This window comes from Tachypleus tridentatus, chromosome 4 (assembly GCF_004210375.1).
Source record: "Tachypleus tridentatus isolate NWPU-2018 chromosome 4, ASM421037v1, whole genome shotgun sequence".
Taxonomy (NCBI): Eukaryota; Metazoa; Arthropoda; class Merostomata; order Xiphosura; family Limulidae; genus Tachypleus; species Tachypleus tridentatus.
The window spans coordinates 6193371-6210155 of NC_134828.1; the positions used below are offsets into that span (position 1 = coordinate 6193371).

The 16785-nt window shown below is 30.5% G+C and overlaps 1 pseudogene across 1 annotated transcript in view; it reads right to left on the reverse strand.

The window, feature by feature from the left end:
- Positions 1 to 520: 520 nt before the first annotated feature.
- LOC143250006 (vacuolar protein sorting-associated protein 26B-like) overlaps positions 521 to 16785 on the reverse strand; it is a 55250-nt pseudogene continuing 38985 nt past the window's right edge. Inside the window, exons 7-8 of the transcript XR_013028073.1 lie at positions 13334 to 13476; positions 521 to 4280 (exon numbers count right to left, since the gene is read on the reverse strand). The product of XR_013028073.1 is annotated as a vacuolar protein sorting-associated protein 26B-like (transcript). The remainder of the gene's footprint in view (positions 4281 to 13333; positions 13477 to 16785) is intronic.

Consider the following 16785-nt stretch of genomic DNA (forward strand, 5'->3'; position numbering starts at 1 on the left):
AAGAAAAGTTTCAGCACACACAGGAATGGACATCATTACTGGCTAACTGAAGAACAAGGTTCTTAAGTGGTTAAAAGTTTGATGTGCAACAGTAAAACTCTAGGTTTGAAAAGAAAGATAAATTGTCCAATTGGTCAGGTCAGCCAAATATGTAAACTTAAAATATATAATCACTAAAGAAACTACTTTTAGAGGTAATCAGTGGATGACCACAGTCATCTGAAAGGGGTTCAAGGTAATAATTTCCTGCAGAACATGCAACTAATAGCAAACATGGTTAACCATCAACCACCCACTACCATCTGGCTCTCAATGTTCCACAGGAGCCACTGCAGAAATGGTGAAGGATAATCCATGTAAGCAGGCAAGCTTTCTTTAACACTGCCCTTCCTTGACTCCTTGCTATATGACCAGAATGCTGAGTTAGTGCTATGAAGCATTCTTCTCACTACAGTATTACATTTTTACTAAATCACAGTAGTAGACCAGCATAATATTATTTAAACAAATACATCATATATTTTAATCACCTTTATTAATATTTTTATGATTTACAATTTCAAAATGATACTTTCAGATTTAGCCTTGCACAACTTCAGCAATCAATATTTACATCATCAATCAGGTATGATACAGAGGTCAGTCCACAAACCAAAATCAACAGAACAACAATCTAACAAAAACAGCTAGTTTAATTACTGGGAGGCATTATGGATACATATGGTAAGCAGGCTTCATCATCATAAAGGGGGGACAAGACATAGCAAGTGGTGTACTATAACAAGTTAGCAGTTGAGCAGTTTTGTAAGTTAGGCAGTAGTTTAAACTTTGAAGTGGGAACAGTATTTATGAAAAAGACAATTTCAGATGCTAAACAAATGCATGTGGTTACAAAATACAGAGTTCAACACTAATGCCAAAAGCTTAATGAAATGCTGAATGTGCAAAACACTGTTACTAAATTAAAAACTTTTCAAACAAATATTCTACACTGAAGATAAGTAAACATACCAGGTTCATGCAGAGAGCAGCTATGTCAGAACACTGAAAACATACGCTGAAGAAATTACACTCTCAGTGGTTTTAACAGATGACCAAAGCAGTACAAAGAAATTTCCACAGTAATATTTCTTTACAGAGAGATTATATTTATCATATTTCAATACATGTTCTAAAATATCAGTGTCACAAAACAAGGCATACAAAATATTATTGGACAAAATTTGATGAAAGCTACAAGTTTGAATTCTGAAAACTATTTGTTACCATTTTGATCAAGCTATGTTAATTCATAATAGGTCCTATTTAGTTTAAGAAACGTGTTATTAATGATTGCAAATATAATACATTTTGAAAAAGTTTCTGTGATGTGTAACAACAAACAGAAATCCTTTTGTCTTAATAAAGTTTTGGTTTCTCACCAGAACTTTACAACAGTTTGGTAATATAAAGGAGTTTTGTTTAGGTGATCAAAGTATAATGAATATTGTTTAACTGAAACAAAGATAACATTATACGCAGTCTATTCATTCTGTAAGAACTTCAAACACAAACTAGCACACTTGATAAAAAATATTTGTGAAGTTTTCAGTTCTTGTTAAAACCATTACAGTATAGATTCTATTCAATACTAGTCACACTGAGCACAGCTTCTCATATGATATTAAAAGTTATGAGCACTGGTAGTAATTAACATTTCACATTAGCTATTGGTATGTACAACATACTAGTGTACATGTTGTTGGTTTTTACAATTTCTCTAGTGAATATATTACTTTAGCAACTCAATAATAGATTATAATTTTATCCACTTACAGATTTCTTACTGTTCATTACATATCTATATTAAAAAATCAATTAACATTCATCCAGTGTCTTCTTCAGTGTGAATGTTTTGTTTCTTTCAGAGTTGTATATTACAAATGTACAGGTTTTTCAACTTTTCTAAAAGGTTTAATGAAAAATTACTTTTCCTTCAAATGAACATGAAGCTGTGATTGACACGAACAGTCCTGGCAAACCACTGTCCTTCACAACTGATGTGTAATGCTAATCACAATAAATAAACATTCAGCCCCAAAACACAGATGGTAAAAGTAATTTTCATGTATTACTTCACTGTAATAACCTTCCTAGTTATGTTGCTTATAATCATGGCTTAGGAGATATGTTTTATTACTACGTAACTGAATCCTACAAGCTATGCTGTTTTTTAACAACAGTTACAACAATTTATCCAATAATGTACACATATATTATTTATACACATGTTAGTGGTTACAGAATTTACCTGATAATGTATATATTCTTTAACCACATGTTGTTAGAGCTACAGAAAGCATTTCTAGATTCACTCCAGTGTAATGTTAGTACTTTATAACATATCATATTTACACAGTACTTTTACAGTGATGTAACTGCTACATGTATGTGGAAATTTTAATATTTGTCAAGGTGCTATCTTAGAGGTTAATTTAAAAACCAAAAAACTCCTTTTTGTAATAAGTTCTCACCTGTACAAATAAGGTCAGCTAACACAAATACTTAACTTTATGGTGAATAATATTCTAAAATAAGAATTAATAAAATTATGATTAATATAACAACTAGTATGCTACAAAATGTTAAAATATCTTTAGCAGCCCAAAAAATACTTTAGTATACAAGGACACTCCGACATTTCTTGTACACCCTACCGTGTAATGATTGTCGGGGATAGAGGTGCACCGTGTTAGCTTGACACAGACATATAAAACCCATCTAATGGCAAGTATAAACTGTTCTAACAAACCCACAGCTTATAACTAAGATCTTGACTATTTGAAACTATATCTTTTCTGTTTAACAGCCGAGATGTGTGTCTGAAGTTTAGGAAACTAGTTATAATAAACAGATATTATCAATACAATGTAGCATACAGGTTACTTGGTTAGTATTGTTCAGACTGTTATGTAAAAATATCTGTTATTTTCACTATTATTACTACCTATCAAGTAAAAACTAAAAATTCACAAATTAAATATTAAAAGCTACAAATATTCAAGAAAGTCAACATAATTTATGGAATAAAGAAATACAAACTCCATGGTATTTTCTATCATATCTGAAAATACTGTACTTTTGATATTATCAGTTCATTTGGAAACCAAAACTGGATATACATTGTAATTTTGACGTCTGAGAAGACTCTGTTAACAGTTTCTGGATGTTAAAAATGCACATGTGCATCTTACCACATGAAATGTCAAAATGCAAGATTTTTAAAAAGCTGTAGTTATTCCAAATATGTATCATTCTCACGAATAAACAAATTAGAGCTTCACAACTCAGGACTAAATATAAGAATATTTTGTCTCCATTTATTTCTATCATCATGATTAAATGGTTTAATAAATGTTTAACAATCAGTGGCTCTACTTAGAACACTCAGCAACTGTGAAGAAAATTGAAATTTATTACGGAATTACAAGACCATTATATACACAACGCTCTTGAGGTGTGGAAAATAACTTACTATGAATTATTAACAGCTCACGTAGTAATTGTTAATATTCAAAAAACAGTTCTGAATAACACACAAAGTAGTTGTAAGAAACATTCAGAGTTTGTATTTTATATAGAGGAAGCAAATATTATGGACCATCGACACTTTAAACAGTTTTGTAACTAACTATAAACCTAACATATTATAGAATGTTATAACTACTTGTATAAATCAGTTGATAAGACCAAATAACCAATTTTCTTACTCATCATTCGCTTGAAAGTATGTGCTATGACTGACAGATGTCCTGCAATTCTTTGAAGTAAATACTCAATTTTGCCTTATTATATAAAGGAAATTATATGAAACCATGGTTATGAAGCTCAAATTACATGTATTCTTTACAATAATAATCACAGATAACACAAACCATCTGATACTATCTGAACCAAGACAAAATAATGAAACAACATACTGTTTGGAAATTCTTCAGTTTTCTACAGAAAGCAATCTAAACATTGCAAGGACTTTGGACTGAGCGTCTTAACCAACCAGCCAGCCAGCTGTTCCTGACAGTTTGGCCTGAAGTGTCTGATGAGTTACATTTTCCACATTTTTTAGGAATCCCTCCCAACCACTGGAGGTTTATTCTCTATAATCCCATACCCACACTTGAGTCTAGAAAATCACTAGGTCCATTACAATCTGGGTTTAAAGTGGTACCTTACTTATTTTCTGACTGGGGCTGTTGTATTGGTTTTCTGGTTTTCTCACCTTTCCTCCACAAGACTATTTCCTGAAATAAAAGAGAATATATCATTACCTCTGTACAGCATGGCTCAAATAGTTATAGAAGCACCAGCTTCACTAAATTATCCACCTAAAAACCAAAAGTAAAAAGAAAAACTCATTCTTACAAGCTATTATCATTTAAAGTAAGTTTAGATTTAAAATACATATCTGTTATGTGAAGCATCATCACCTTACAGACCAAGCATGCACAGACTGTATGTTATTTTAGTTCTTTAGAGACCAAACATGTATAGACTATGTTATTTTATAGTCCATTACAGACCAAACGTATACAAAGAGGACATTATTTTGCAACAACAAATATACCTTTCTTACCTACTTTTATGACTGTGTAAAAACATATTCAGTTTTTTTTATCATAAAGCTTAAAAAGAAATATAACAAGTAAACATTCTGTTTACAACTTTTACCTCAATTCTATTTGATTGTTAAATGTTTATTAAACATTACTAAAATAAATTTAACCAAATTCAAGGATGTCAGATATGTAACTCTTGGCTTTTCGGAACCAAAACAATTTCTTAACTAGTTTATGAGCCATTTTGGTTACTCATTCCAAATATTTTGCTGTTCTTGGGAAACAGATAACTGATTGTTTCATAACCAAACACCATGATCTGGATAATTCTGTATATTTTTAATGTAATTTATGAATGTTGTTTAGTCCTAGTGTATTTATGTCTATCAACAATTAGTTTTTACAACTGTAAATCTTGGTAGTTATATGTAGGGGCTATTTTGTACGGCCAAGGAAGATTTTTATTAATTATTTTATTGTTCTAAATTGATTAAATATGTGGAGTTGTGTCAAAACATGAGCTCCATAGATCCACATAGCATGAGATGAACATTCTTCAGAAATTGTAACAAAATAGATTTAACTACGTGAGAAAAAAAATTATCCAGAAATGAACTGAATCAGTTTCATAAAATGTAGGTCAGAAGTAACACTAAGAAATCAACTGAATCAGTTTCATAGAATGTAGGTTAGAAGTAACACTTAGAAATCAACTGAATCAGTTTCATAGAATGTAGGTTAGAAGTAACACTTAGAAATCAACTGAATCGGTTTCATAAAATGTAGGTTAGAAGTAACACTTAGAAATGAACTGAATCAGTTTTATAGAATGTAGGTTAGAAGTAACACTTAAAAATCAACTGAATCAGTTTCATAGAATGTAGGTTAGAAGTAACACTTTGAAATCAACTGAATCAGTTTTATAGAATGTAGGTTAGAAGTAACACTTAGAAATGAACTGAATCAGTTTCATGAAATGTAGGTTAGAAGTAACACTTTGAAATCAACTGAATCAGTTTCATAAAATCTAGGTTAGAAGTAACACTTACAAATGAACTGAATCAGTTTCATAAAATGTAGGTTAGAAGTAACATTTAGAAATCAACTGAATCAGTTTTATAGAATGTAGGTTAGAAGTAACACTTAGAAATGAACTGAATCAGTTTCACAGAATGTAGGTTAGAAGTAACACTCAGAAATCAATTGAATCAGTTTCATAGAATGTAGGTTAGAAGTAACACTTAGAAATCAACTGAATCGGTTTCATAAAATCTAGGTTAGAAGTAACACTTACAAATGAACTGAATCAGTTTCATAAAATGTAGGTTAGAAGTAACATTTAGAAATCAACTGAATCGGTTTCATAAAATGTAGGTTAGAAGTAACACATAGAAATGAACTGAATCGGTTTCATAAAATGTAGGTTAGAAGTAACACTTAGAAATGAACTGAATCGGTTTCATAAAATGTAGGTTAGAAGTAACACTTAGAAATCAACTGAATCAGTTTCATAAAATGTAGGTTAGAAGTAACACTTTGAAATCAACTGAATCAGTTTCATAAAATGTAGGTTAGAAGTAACACTTTGAAATCAACTGAATCAGTTTCATAGAATGTAGGTTAGAAGTAACACTTAGAAATCAACTGAATCAGTTTCATAGAATGTAGGTTAGAAGTAACACTTTGAAATCAACTGAATCAGTTTCATAAAATGTAGGTTAGAAGTAACACTTTGAAATCAACTGAATCAGTTTCATAAAATGTAGGTTAGAAGTAACACTTTGAAATCAACTGAATCAGTTTTATAGAATGTAGGTTAGAAGTAACAATTAAAAATCAACTGAATCAGTTTCATAGAATGTAGGTTAGAAGTAACACTTAAAAATCAACTGAATCAGTTTCATAAAATGTAGGTTAGAAGTAACACTTAGAAATCAACTGAATCAGTTTCATAAAATGTAGGTTAGAAGTAACACTTAGAAATCAACTGAATCAGTTTCATAAAATGTAGGTTAAAGAAACACTTTGAAATCAATTGAATCAGTTTCATAGAATGTAGGTTAGAAGTAACACTTTGAAATCAATTGAATCAGTTTCATAGAATGTAGGTTAGAAGTAACACTTAGAAATCAACTGAATCAGTTTCATAAAATGTAGGTTAGAAGTAACACTTTGAAATCAATTGAATCAGTTTCATAGAATGTAGGTTAGAAGTAACACTTAGAAATCAACTGAATCAGTTTTATAGAATGTAGGTTAGAAGTAACACTTAAAAATCAACTGAATCAGTTTCATAGAATGTAGGTTAGAAGTAACACTTAGAAATCAACTGAATCAGTTTCATAGAATGTAGGTTAGAAGTAACACTTAGAAATCAACTGAATCAGTTTCATAAAATGTAGGTTAGAAGTAACACTTTGAAATCAATTGAATCAGTTTCATAAAATGTAGGTTAGAAGTAACACTTTGAAATCAATTGAATCAGTTTCATAGAATGTAGGTTAGAAGTAACACTTAGAAATCAACTGAATCAGTTTTATAGAATGTAGGTTAGAAGTAACACTTAAAAATCAACTGAATCAGTTTCATAGAATGTAGGTTAGAAGTAACACTTAGAAATCAACTGAATCAGTTTCATAGAATGTAGGTTAGAAGTAACACTTAGAAATCAACTGAATCAGTTTCATAAAATGTAGGTTAGAAGTAACACTTTGAAATCAATTGAATCAGTTTCATAAAATGTAGGTTAGAAGTAACACTTTGAAATCAATTGAATCAGTTTCATAAAATGTAGGTTAGAAGTAACACTTTGAAATCAATTGAATCAGTTTCATAGAATGTAGGTTAGAAGTAACACTTAGAAATCAACTGAATCAGTTTTATAGAATGTAGGTTAGAAGTAACACTTTGAAATCAATTGAATCAGTTTCATAGAATGTAGGTTAGAAGTAACACTTAGAAATCAACTGAATCAGTTTCATAGAATGTAGGTTAGAAGTAACACTTAGAAATCAACTGAATCAGTTTCATAGAATGTAGGTTAGAAGTAACACTTAGAAATCAACTGAATCAGTTTCATAAAATGTAGGTTAGAAGTAACACTTAGAAATCAACTGAATCAGTTTCATAGAATGTAGGTTAGAAGTAACACTTAGAAATCAATTGAATCAGTTTCATAAAATGTAGGTTAGAAGTAACACTTAGAAATCAACTGAATCAGTTTTATAGAATGTAGGTTAGAAGTAACACTTAGAAATCAACTGAATCAGTTTTATAGAATGTAGGTTAGAAGTAACACTTTGAAATCAATTGAATCAGTTTCATAAAATGTAGGTTAGAAGTAACACTTTGAAATCAATTGAATCAGTTTTATAGAATGTAGGTTAGAAGTAACACTTTGAAATCAATTGAATCAGTTTTATAGAATGTAGGTTAGAAGTAACACTTAGAAATCAACTGAATCAGTTTTATAGAATGTAGGTTAGAAGTAACACTTTGAAATCAACTGAATCAGTTTTATAGAATGTAGGTTAGAAGTAACACTTTGAAATCAATTGAATCAGTTTCATAAAATGTAGGTTAGAAGTAACACTTAGAAATCAACTGAATCAGTTTCATAAAATGTAGGTTAGAAGTAACACTTTGAAATCAATTGAATCAGTTTCATAAAATGTAGGTTAGAAGTAACACTTAGAAATCAACTGAATCGGTTTCATAGAATGTAGGTTAGAAGTAACACTTTGAAATCAACTGAATCAGTTTTATAAAATGTAGGTTAGAAGTAACACTTTGAAATCAATTGAATCAGTTTCATAAAATGTAGGTTAGAAGTAACACTTAGAAATCAACTGAATCAGTTTCATAAAATGTAGGTTAGAAGTAACACTTTGAAATCAATTGAATCAGTTTTATAGAATGTAGGTTAGAAGTAACACTTAGAAATCAACTGAATCAGTTTTATAGAATGTAGGTTAGAAGTAACACTTTGAAATCAACTGAATCAGTTTTATAGAATGTAGGTTAGAAGTAACACTTAAAAATCAACTGAATCAGTTTCATAGAATGTAGGTTAGAAGTAACACTTTGAAATCAATTGAATCAGTTTCATAAAATGTAGGTCAGAAGAAACTTTATTTGTCCAAGAAATAGTATTCTCAAAAATTATTTGATAGCATTAGTTATATTTTCATAGAAAATGTATAAATTTCTATGTATAAGTTAATTAGCTTTTGGCAACTGTAGTGACATTTAAACACTATCTCAAATCATCGTCATCCTGCAGAAAAGAAATAGACTGATTCATAATTCACAAAATATTGCTAAAGCATTGTGAAATTTAGATATGATACTCTGCAATGCACTGTTTGTCTACACATGCTCATTAGTGGAAGGATGAATGTCAAAGTTTATACTTGCAGAGGACACTGAGCTGATTTTGATGTAAAGCAAAAACAGAAGTAACACTGTTCAAACACCTACTACTTTTGCTAGCAATCACTCTTAGAAATGAACAGTTAACTCTTTGACTCTGGGACTGTGTGTGCTGAACCAACTACATAACCACCAAAGTAGCTATACTATAACTTTAACTCTATGTAGGATTGGTCAGTTTGACCTACTTTGTAACCAATTAGAAAATAAATCTAAACTACTCTTTTTTCTTTCAGGAATGTTTGCAATTTGTAACAAGAAACCAGATATGTTTATTCTAAATAGCTTAAATCTCATAAAAGTATACATCTATTTAAACTTACTAACTTTTTGTTTTATTGATCTTTGAACTCTAACTAATAATCCTATCACACAAGTTGTAAATCATGTGGCTTATGTGCAGTTCATATTACTGTACTGTATACCATAAAACTGGCCTTTTTAAAGTACAAATGTCTTACTTTTCTTAGTCTTAGTACTACTACATCAGTATTGTGTAAAATCTAGTCACATCACATATAATACATATGTATATATTATTATTATTACTATTTACAAATCAATTCTTAAATTTGTTATTTTTCTTAAAACATAAAATAAATAAAAACTAAATAGAAAACAATGACCTCTACTATTTATGATGATATGAACTTCTCTACTTCTCCATTGTACTTGCAAAGCCTGATGGAATTTTGCACATTGAGGATGTAAAATATAATTTTTGCAGGTTTTATATACTGTATTTTGTGGCTTATAAGATGCACCCAAATTTTGGAAGGTAATATCCAGAAAAAAGTTTGAGATAGTGGGTATAAATTCATGTAGGCCCTTGATCCACTGACTCCATTTTTCACTCATAAAAGCTTTGAAGGGCTTATTAATCAATACATCTAGTGGTTGCAGTTGGGATGTCAAACCTCCTGAAATGAGAACTTTTTTTTCACCTCAGTTTTATGAACCTTAAACAGAGCTGGTTTTCTATCCCAAACTTTTACAAGTCAAAGATTGACCCAATTTCATCCATCCTGCTGGAAGTTTGTGCTTTGGCAGTTTTTGTTTAGAAATCAGAAGTAGTGAGTGTTTTTCCTATCAGAACAGCATGACAGAACTACTGTATAGAGACCTTTGCACTCTAAGACATCTTACCAGTTATGGTTTTGTACCATGTCCATGGTCTTATTTCAAGGGACCTTACCAATATTTCCAATTTGACTTAGCTCATAATTTGATTCCTGGTATTAATGACAAACTTATGACATGCTGAGATCTTACTTTCATATATGTTGTTTCAAGAACACCAGCTAGCAGTTGCTAAAATCTTTCATTAGTTTTTGTCAACACAGAATTACAAAACTTCCTTTCATTCATTACCCAATCTTCTAGTTCTGGTTACTTTCTCATGAAGATTATGTTTGGTTTTCTGAGTGATCTTCAATTTCACCTCTTATTTATGCCAGACTCTTACTGTTTTCTCAACATGTGGTGGCCCAAAACTCTCTTTGCAGCTCTGTTACAACATATTCTGGTGAAATCAACTAGGTGTAATTTATAAAGAATAGTGTAATTATGTCTCTTACTAACATTTATTGTGTTAGAAACGTTATCACCAATCCAAATTCAAAAGCTGACTTCAGTATAATAGAAATAGTCTTATACCATTGCTTACCAATTAACAGAGAAAATTAAAACAAATCGATCTCAGTATCAAGCCAATCAAAATAGGTTTAGGCTAGATGTAGCAAAAACACTGACTTTCAATGTACAGGATACACAGTAATTTTAGTATTTGTTTTTTAAAGTGTATCTTATAAGCTGCAAAATACAGTACTTTTTTCAAATAAAAAATTAAAAGTTACTACACTGATACTTCAAAATTATATTGAGATTCTTAAATAAGCTGTATTTGGATCTAAAAAAGTCTTATTTCTCTTCTCCTTTAGCTCTGTAAATACTTTAGGAAAACTAACAAAAGGAGAGCATTTAATTGTTCATAAACACGTACTTAAGAGAATTAGGCACAGGTAAACAAGTTTATAGACATGCATTTAAAAGAATTAGGCACAGGCAAACAAGTTTATAGACATGTACTTAAAAGAATTAGGCACAGGTAAACAAGTTTATAGACATGTACTTAAAAGAATTAGGCACAGGTAAACAAGTTTATAGACATGTACTTAAAAGAATTAGGCACAGGTAAACAAGTTTATAGACATGTATTTAAAAGAATTAGGCATAGGTAAACAAGTTTATAGACATGTATTTAAAAGAATTAGGCACAGGTAAACAAGTTTATAGACATGTACTTAAAAGAATTAGGCACAGATAAACAAGTTTTTAAAAGGTGGACACAGCCTTTGTGATAGGTTCTACAAATATAATGATATATTAACAAATAGAAAATATATGACATTTTATACTCCAGCTAGTCTATATTAGAACTTTCAGTTTCAAATCTGTTAAAATCTCTAGACTCTACATTTTATAATGTCTACATACATTAGAACTTTAAGTTTCAAATCTGTTAAAATCTCTAGACTCTACATTTTATAATGTTTACATATATTAGAACTTTGAGTTTCAAATCTGTTAAAATCTCTAGACTCTATATTTCATAATGTTTACATATATTAGAACTTTGAGTTTCAAATCTGTTAAAATCTCTAGACTCTACATTTTATAATGTTTACATATATTAGAACTTTGAGTTTCAAATCTGTTAAAATCTCTAGACTCTAGATTTCATAATGTCTACATATATTAGAACTTTGAGTTTCAAATCTGTTAAAATCTCTAGACTTTACATTTCATAATGTCTACAACAAAATCTGGACAAAAGCAAAAGATGATGTGCTACATGAAACACACAAAATCAGTGTTTAGCCATAACTTACAACATTAAAATTTAAATTGCAAATCACAATTTAATTACAAATTTATAGACATATATTCAGAGAACAGTAGTCCAATAAAATGTTGACCCCTACTTGTATGGGAAGGGTTAAAAAATCAAGAATGATTAATCAAACATTTCCTTCAGGGTGAAATTGTAGCAGTTAAAGAAACCTCTGGCGACAAAGAGACTGATCATTAACATATGTTCTCCCTTTGGAAATCATTCTCAACTAAATCTTCAGATTATATATAGATTGATTTGTAATTTTTACAACACTGAAACATTGTTTCAATGCTGCAAAAATTACAAAATCTATATTTTATGTCTGTGAAGGTCTCCCCACTAACAACCATTTTTTATACATTTTCTTAACTGTATTTAAACATAACATTTCTGTAGTAAGTTTAAGTAATTTATAAATACAATTATTGAAAACAGATTGTAAACTAAGAACTTTCAGTTCAGAAATACTAAAAGTGAATATGTGGCACATGAGAAAACACAAGTATCTCATGTTATAGATCAAATTCTCATACGAGTTACCTGCACACACTTTCACTTATTAATGTATAATGAAATGCAATCTATTTTTGGCTATCTAAAGATTTTTCAAAGTACTTGTGTTAAGTCTCCTCACATGGTTTTTTTTCTTTTCCTTAAATTTAAGAAGTAAAACAACAAAAAATCATTTCAACTTGAACAGCTGTTTTTAAAATGTGATCAGTATAAATATTCAGAGCAAATTTGAAAGCTGCTACAAACTTTACAGAATGCCCTCTGATATGAGATTATGTACTGGATATCATTTTACACTGCATTGCTAATTTCAATGTCAAAGAGAGTAAATACTAGATAATACAGTACACAAGGACACAGTAAGTATGCATTTCAGAGGATTTAGAGGTTGTGCAAATGAATTATGAAAGCTGTACAGTAGAACTATTTTCATTCTTTAAATGAATGTAACTTGTATTCTTACTTTTAACAATCTCATCCACATGAATTGTTTCAATTCACAGACATATCTTGAGTACAAATGTTGTTCTAATATATTTTGATTTGTTTTGTGTACATTTTACTAAATGTATTCCACACTAGTGAACAAATGTAGTGAACTCAGCATTATATTCACAGTTCCTTCTCCAGTGTGGGATGGGTCCACCACTATTGGTCCATCCTTTAAAATGTATGGGGAAACAAACATGCAATAAAAAATTTAAAAGCAGGGTAATTGTAATTAATGAAATAGTGACTGTCATATAAATCTGACGTATAATTATGACATTCAGAAGAGACACAATTAAAAAGTTAGGATTCAGAAATTACAATCACCTGGCTATTGGAATACCTATATTACAAAACCCTTCGGGTTTCTTAAAATATGTATCTTCAAGTGTTTTATAAAACAACAAACCTGTTGTTTGAAATATCTCCTTTCCTCTTCATCCACCAGGACAAGATTAAGATAATATCGAACAGAGAACTTCTTGTTAATATCCTTCATGGTAGGAGTTAAGTCATATCCAGCCAAAAAGAGTCGTATTGGAATAGACTCACCTGAAGAAACAAAGCAACAAATCGGTACCTACTTTGTTCTGGTTAATAATTCATAACAGGAGTTTAGTATAACATATCAAATCCTCTACATGAACAGTATGAAATATTAATGATAATTTGGACTTCTCTATAATTCCAAAATACTTCATGTTACATTTCTCTAGCTTGCATTATAACTATTTACAAAATGCTGTCCAGTTGTGAATTTTTCATACAAGTAGTTTTATATATTCACACAAGGACTAGCTGGACTATCTCTTTATAATATGAATTATATTGGTTAAACTACATTCTGGTGCCCTTGTTTGTTCACAATATGAATTATGTTGGTTAAACTACATTCTAATGGTCTTGTATGCTCATAATGTGTGAAATGTCGAACTGATGTATTATATACAAGTTCACAGCAGATATAAGTTTAAATATTTGTACACAAAAGACATTTGGTCAAGATAAATCCTTAAAATCAGCAGCAAACTTTAAAATATAATTTACCAAACTATGAGTGTATTAATATTATGAACCAACGAAAATTGACCACACACCCTGCCGTACTCTTGAAACCTTTGCGAGATCAGATGTATGAAATGGCATGCACTAATGATTCTATAACCTTGTCACTAGAGGAAGGTCAAAGAACACATCCATTTTATAGATTCTCAAAACCAAATTTAATATTTTGTCATCACTGTATGTCAGTAAAATTGGTACCTTAGCATAATTTATAAGAAAATATTAGAAAATGCTAAACAAGCTATTTTTATGCCATGTGACATGTCTTCATACAATGTCTCTAGTGATTAACAAATAAAAAAATCCAAATTTCAAGCACTTACATAAGAACCTCCCAACTGAATGTAACCACAGTTACAAAACATAATAACTTCCCACCTAAACATAACCATAGTTACATAAGAACCTCCCACCTGAATGTAACCACAGTTACAAAACATAACTTCCCACCTGAACATAACCACAGTTACATAAGAACCTCCCACTGAATATAACCATAGTTACATAAGAACCTCCCACCTGAACATAACCATAGTTACATAAGAACCTCCCACCTGAACATAATCATGGTTACATAAGAACCTCCCCCCTAAACATAACCATAGTTACATAACATAAGAACCTCCCACTGAACATAACCATAGTTACATAACATAAGAACCTCCCACTGAACATAACCATAGTTACATAACATAAGAACCTCCCACTGAACACAACCATAGTTACATAAGAACCTCCCACTGAACACAACCATGGTTACATAAGAACCTCCCACCTGAACATAACCATAGTTACATAAGAACCTCCCACCTGAACATAACCATAGTTACATAAGAACCTCCCACCTGAACATAACCATAGTTACATAAGAACCTCCCACTGAACACAACCATAGTTACATAAGAACCTCCCACCTGAACATAACCATAGTTACATAAGAACCTCCCACCTGAACATAACCATAGTTACATAAGAACCTCCCACCTGAACATAACCATAGTTATATATCCTCAGAAAAAATGTTGGGTTTCTTAATCTTCTTACTCCAATTAATGTACAAAATGACCAAACAAGTTTCTCTACAATGACTGAGAACATAAAAATGAAACTCAAAATAACACAAACCAGTTTCAAGTTCATATGGTTAACATTTCTTTAGATTTTCAGTACTGTTTCACATCAATATGACATTTTCAATGAGTTTGTACAGATATTCCTGAGTGATTGAATACTTCAAAAAGTTCATCTGTGCCTGGCTTGAGAACTTTCATTTACTGGTTTAACTCAGCTAATAAGGTTTCAATCAGATTAACATCAGGTGATTGACCATAACATAACATCAATTCTCTTATTTCTAAGATATCTTTTAAGTACTCCACAACTGTATTGAAACTTTTTTTCTCAACCCAAACAAGCTGTTATTACATATATATTTCTCTATAAGTGGGTTTTCTCATCATCACTGATTAGCCTACAGAATGATCAAACAATTATCAAACTTCCCAGGTAAAATTAAAAACTTATATTTTCCAGAAACACCTGAAAACAAAATCTTAAATGATTTTTTTCAAAGAATTTTCTCACAAAACCATCAACATAATTTCACAAAACAGAAAGTTAAAAAATAATCTTACAAAAAGAGACATTAATTCAACTAAAAACCTAAAACAAGACAAAAGCACAAAAATTCTAAAAGCAGATAAAGGAAAAGCTACAGTAAAAATGAACACGAATGAATACATCCAAAAAATGAAGAACATCCTATCAGACACAAACAAATTTAAACCAATACACACAAATCCAACAAAGACACATGAAATGCAACTAAACAAAATACTACTAAAAATGAAAAAAGCCAACACAATTTCACAAACAATTTATTCATACCTACGTAAAACCGACTCACGCACACCACAAATATACGACATCCCCAAACCTCATAACTTAGATTGTCCATTACGACCAATAATGTCCACAAATGAATCGTTTAATTTCCATCTTGGTAAATACATAGCATGGGCATTCTCCAAATATGTAACATTAGCCAGCTCATTCATCAAAGACTCTATTAATTTCAAGTCTAATCTGAATCAACTTAATCATAAAGCCTTAATGGCCAGTTTCAATGTTATATCCCTCTTTACAGAAGTTCCAACCACTGAAGCCTGCAAGATAGTTTTATAACTCTATATCTGAGACCCTAACCCAACTACAGAAATTCCCAGTAACCAATTAGCAACCCTCATAGAATTCACCACGATGAAGACAAACTTCATGTTCAACAACCAGAACTATGTACAAACAAATGGCCTAAGCCTGGGCAACCCAGTATCACCAGTTTTAGCCAATATTTTTTATGACACAAGTTGAAACAAAAGCAATTAACACAGCATTACATCCACCACTATACTGGTACAGATATGTAGACGATACGATTGTGGGATTCAAACCTACAGAACACACTTAATATTTCAATCACATTAACTCTATACATCCCAAAATTAACTTCACATGTGAACAGGAAGAAAGAAATCAAATATCATTTCTTAATCTCAAAATTACAAGAACCAACACACAGTTTAAAACAGAAATCCACCAAAAAATCACCCATACTGGACTATACATTCCTTAGGACTCACCACATGAAACAAAACAAAAACTCAACATACTAAGAAACCAAATAAACACAGCCATAAAACTATGCTCACCAAATAAAATTAACGATGAATTAGACAAAATAAAACAATACTTCATCAACATCAATAAGTTTCCTCCACAAACCGTAAAAAACATTAT